The following is a 5,557-nucleotide window of genomic DNA, read 5'->3' as shown; positions in this document are numbered from 1 at the left end:
AGCAATTCACCCCCCCTTTAATGATATCACATCATTACTGTAATTTCACAGTGCATAACTGTATAAATAGTTATCAGCTGTAACTTGTACAGTGATTTATTGTGTTTCAGCTGTAAAAGTAATGCAATTAATAGCCAGTAATTAACTGTAAAGTTACAATTAAATACAGCAATGCAATGTGATCACAGAAAAGTAGTAGTAAAAAAAAAAAATTAAACAATGCTTTCCTCAATTGTTTTATTTTTTAAAATTTATACAATAATATCATAACAAACATGTTGCATTAAGCTGTTAGGACTACATCCCAAACTCTAACTTGACTGACACTATTCTCAGAACACAGATTCTAATTATAATTCTTCCAAATACAATGACACAAGAACTGGTAAAGGTGAATGTGTATGTATGTTGAATGCATGTTGGCTTGTGAATGTGTGTGTTTTACCTTATGAATGTGCACAGGTCAGGTAATGGGTAAGGACCCAAAAAACAAAACTGTTTATTAATTTATACTGGCAGCGACCCCAGAAGGATGAGGCAGATTAAGTGTGAGAGCAGGCAGGAGTAGGCAATGAGATATCAGTCCACTAAACACAGGGAAAATCCAAAACAATAGCCAGGTAGAAGTGAAGGTCTCAACCATAAGGGCAGTCCAACATATTTAGTGGCAATATGGCAGGTGAAAATGAAGAGAGCCAACTATGACCGGAGCAAATGGGAAAAAAAGCACAAAATCTGCTTATGTTGCCATCCATTCAAAATCCACAAGTTTTCGCAATGGAGAACAAACTTGCTGATTGATGCCACCCTGCTTCTTTTTGGATTTAGATCCTGTATCAAGGTTGATGCCCAGGAAGCACCTAAGACGACAAGAAAAAAAGTTACATTTCAAAGTCTGAGAGATTCCCTATTTCTTTTTATAAATTTGAAAAAGCAGTCTAACATCACAATATATTTTACAGTGATTATTTTTTCACATTTGCTGATAACAAATGCACATGCAAAATACCTTAGGTAAGAGGTGCTGGTCCTGTTGCTGGGACAGATATCCAGGAACAGGAATGAGCACCCTTTAACATAAGGCGTTTTAAAAATAGTCTTAATGTTATGGACAGAAAAACAAGAGTCATGATATAGAGTGAAATAGGATTATTAAACTTCAAAAAGTGACAGTTTAATTAAAGAAATGCAATGCACGCTTGCAAAAGCGTAACGTAATGCGATTACAAGACACGTGACCAAGTGCACATCACAGAGCGATGGAAAAGGTGAGCGTTTGCAGTTAAAAACTACATAAGTATTGTTTTGTTTATAAAAATGATCAATCGTTTCAGTTCAGAAGACAGAAGACTTATTTGTCGACTGGGATCGTGTGGATTATTTTGATGCAGCCTAAATATGCATTTTGGACCAGCTGAATTTTAAGCTGCAGATAAATAGTCACAAATGTTAAAATGTCATTCACAGAAATGCAATGACAGACACAAACTTGTATTCTTTCATTCACATTCCCAGTATTTTTGATTTAATTTTTTATTATTTTTTATTTTTGTATTTAATTGAGTTTCAATTAGGCACTTCCAACTTATCAAATCTGCCATTTCAAATTGCCCTGCCTATCTCTCTTACCGCCACTGAGTTTGCAAGTGCAGAAGTTAGTTACGCATCTAATATATTGCGAAAATAGTTGCAAAAGTCAATGTGTGAAGATTTGATATTGCAATGGCAAATTTGAGAGGTTGCAAGTGCTTAATTGAGGTTGTACTGCGAATGTTAATGAAAGAATACAAGTTTGTGTTTGTCATTGTATTTCTGTGAATGGCTTTTACATTTGTAACTAGCTGCATCTTAAAATTCAGAATACAGGTTTGTGACTATTTTCTGCGAGTGCTGATCTCAACATTCAACAAGTTTTCACATTGGAGCTGTGAGTGTAAATTTTAGCGTACAAGTACAAATATTAATTGTACAAGTTCTCAAATTCACATCTACATACTTTCAAGTTTTGCTACTCTTTTACCTTCATAAGATCACGCTGGCATTTGGTGGGAGGGGAGTTGAAGCTGGCCATTGGGTCTGTGTGGAGGACTGGTCTGGTTCTCGTGGATCTGATCCGATGACTGTGCCGATGACTGTTGTGTCAACGAGGTCTTCACAGGCGTTTGTTTCTAGGTCTCGTCTAGTTGTCATGGTCTCTTCTGACATTCAGGGCTCACTGTGTTCATCTTAGGGTACAGGTCCAGCATCTGATCTGGATACAGACTAGATCCGGCTGACAACAGTAACCTACCTCGGGATAAGAATGAGACAGAGAGACTAACATTAGCGTAGATGCCATTGTTCATTGTTATGAGAAGTGTTTCCGGTTCTGGTTGAGCTAATTTATGCGGCCTAACAATCCTTTTTCAATTATATAGGATTATAGGGATTTTAATGATATAAATGCGTTATGTTTATGCTAGGTTAAAGAGGTGTGTTGTTAATATAGATTTAAACTGCCAGAGTGTGTCTGCCTCCTGATCAACACTAGGAAGACTTATCTTGTGTCTGCTCCTCGATCTGCTGCCAGTTGAAGGCTGAAGCCACCAGTCCATGATCCTTCGACCTCCATTTCAGCAGCATTAGCTGTGAGGGTTTCTCTGAACTGCATCTTTTAAATAAAGGAAGACATATTGTGAAGTCATTATTAAATCTTAAGCATTAGTTTTTAAGTGCATAGGTTTGATAAATGTTGTTGTCAGAGTTCATGCAGCAGTATATGCAAAATATCGGTAACAGTTTACTGTGTCTCATTTGTTACAGTATTTGATAACATTAGTTAATACAAATACAACTGTTCAATGTTTGTTCTTGTAGTTCACAGTGCATTAACTAATGTTATCAAATACTGTATAACTTTTGATTTTAAATGTAAAAATGAAAATGAACTAAGATTAATAAATTATGAAGTATTAGGCCTACACATTCGTACTTTATGTTAACTAATGTTGAAAAATAATATTATCAAATAAAACCTTATTGTAAAGTGTAACCAAGACTGTAAAAACTGTTGGTGTCAGATTCCAAACAGTGCGTTCAGATAAACTTCAGTTAACGTTAGTATGTTCGCTTATAATCATATATCCCCACTGCAGTAAAATGTTAGGTTCTACCATCGCATATAGCCTACTCTTTAATATTGTTCTTTCACTCTAAAGTGCATCTGCTCTAAAGCAAATTACGTTAACGTTACATTCAATAACACAAGTCGAGCAAAAGACAACAAATTAATAAGCTGCACTTATAGATAACGCTTTTCCGTTTCGGAGCTCCCCACAGGAGTGTTATAACAAAATAAATCTTATTTTTTATTTCAGATTGTATAATGAGTTGTCTCCGCGGGTGTTATGCAGCAGCCTAGTGGTCAGTGTAATTCGATTCACAAATAAATGACTCTTTGAAATGTTAGTGAATCAAATCAGATAGAGTCGCCTCTATAGATAACTATGGCGCCGAAAGCAAAAGCGTTAGGTCTTTTCATCAACACTCCGTATCTCCGCAACCGAATGGGTATTCTGATGTTATGAAGGCCTAATCAGCGCAAACCATCTAGATATAAAAAAAACCCTATTTTATCTTGCAAATTAAAACATCAAACAATAAAACAATAAATTAATTAAATTACTTACTCGTTTTTTTCCAGCTGAATGATTCCTCTCGGAAACTAAATTGTCTGCGACGTGTCTGCTGGATCCTCCTCAGGATTTAACCGCCAAAACCTTTTTTTCAGGCGGCTGAGTTCCTTAATTCTAGTAGTAGCCCGCAAAAGACAAAACGAACTCGGGTCGAAGGTAAACACAGCTACACCGAGTATGGACCTGACACCAGTAGGCTACAACTGATTTCAGCCGAGGCTCAGGCTGGCCCATACCGAAAAAGCCGTTGGGTCAACTCTGTGCTTGCTATCTGGGTGGGGTCTTCGTTCTCAGCTGAATAGCCTATTTTTTACAGTAATTTGCTGTCATATCACAGGAGATAGTTAAAAGTCAGTGAGCGAATCCACATTACTGTGAAATTACAGTAAAACAATTAAAACAGTATTTTACTATAAAAAAACACAGTTAAATATAGTGAAAGTCTGGAAATATTTTACAGTGTAGGTTATGCCGAAAGGTGACCTGTGGAGGAGTATGTGTTGTGTCATGAGCCAGGTTGAGGTTAAGAGTGAGGAGATAGTGATCTGAAGTGTGCAGTGGAGTAACCAGCATATGATCAGTGGAGCAGTAGCGTGTATAAACAAGGTCCAATTAGTGATTTTTGAGTAGCCGCAGTAGATACTCGCTTAAGGTCAAACGTGGCAAGCAGAGTGGAAGTCAGCAGCCTGAGGTTTTTCGGTAACCCTTCCTTTTACAGTCCCCTAATTACTAGGTATTTACCTGGTAAATATATGGTAAGTTATAGTTGGTTATTGGTAATTACCACAGGTAACAAGTATGTAAATGCAGAGAAACTACAAACTAATTACTAGGTATTTACCTGGTAAATATATGGTAAGTTTTAGTTGGTTATTGGTAATTACCACAGGTAACAAGTATGTAAATGCAGAGAAACTACTAAGTATTTACCTGGTAAGCATATGGTAAATTATAGTATTTTAGTGTGTAACTTAAGGTGATTAGTATGCAATTACAGAGAAACTACCAGGGGAAAAAACACCACTGTTAAATATCAACTCAACAAAGTACTGTGTACTTGTTACCTATTTAGGTTGGTAATAACTCCGATTTAATTGTGTACTTCCTCACAATGTAGGCAGACAATTTTTAGAAACACCTCCAGTATTACCCATCAATTCAAGTTAGGTTTGTAGTTATCCTAGGGTTATGTTGGTAACAGTCCATGTTTATTTATTACTATCTTGAAATTAAGACGTAGTTTCCAATAAATTACTTTGTCTTCCATAGTTGTTGTTCATTGCTACACCCATTTATAGAGGGTTTATCAAATAATTTACCTTACACTTACCTGGTAACTACCCCGCAGGAACAGTTTTCCCTAATGTCATGGCACATCTTAAATACTGGGTATGTTCTTGCAGATGTTTTTACAATTTACTCAGTAAGTAAAGTGCAACTGTACTGTAAAATGAAGCCTTGTTTATTTCCATGGTATTACCGGAATTGTACCATATAACTTGATCATTCCCTTTTCCATAAAGTCAAATTTTTTTACCTCGTATGTCCTGCAACGTTACCAAGGAAAACATGACAATTTACTCAGTAAGTAAAGTGCAACTGTACTGTAAAAGGAAGCCTTGTTTATTTCCATGGTATTACCGGAATTGTACCATATAACTTGATCATTCCCTTTTCCATAAAGTCAAATTTTTTTACCTCGTATGTCCTGCAACGTTACCAAGGAAAACATGACAATTTACTCAGTAAGTAAAGTGCAACTGTACTGTAAAAGGAAGCCTTGTTTATTTCCATGGTATTACCGGAATTGTACCATATCATTCCCTTTTCCATAGTCACTTTTTTTTTTTTTTTTTTTTTTATGTCCTGCAACGTTACCAAGG

General features: G+C 36.2%; 1 long non-coding RNA gene across 1 annotated transcript; it reads right to left on the bottom strand.

Moving 5' to 3' along the window:
* Positions 1 to 226: 226 nt before the first annotated feature.
* LOC307162164 lies at positions 227 to 2,649 on the bottom strand. The gene is made up of 3 exons (XR_013821870.1): positions 2,021 to 2,649; positions 1,010 to 1,070; positions 227 to 860 (listed from the first exon to the last, which is right to left on the bottom strand). It is a non-coding gene; the product is annotated as an uncharacterized lncRNA (long non-coding RNA).
* Between the last annotated feature and the right edge of the window lie 2,908 nt (positions 2,650 to 5,557).

This window comes from Squalius cephalus, assembly GCF_949319135.1.
Source record: "Squalius cephalus genome assembly, chromosome: 7".
Lineage (NCBI taxonomy): Eukaryota > Metazoa > Chordata > Actinopteri > Cypriniformes > Leuciscidae > Squalius > Squalius cephalus.
The sequence above is the reverse complement of the archived record's forward strand: the minus strand, read 5'-3'. Positions and strand labels throughout refer to the sequence as shown.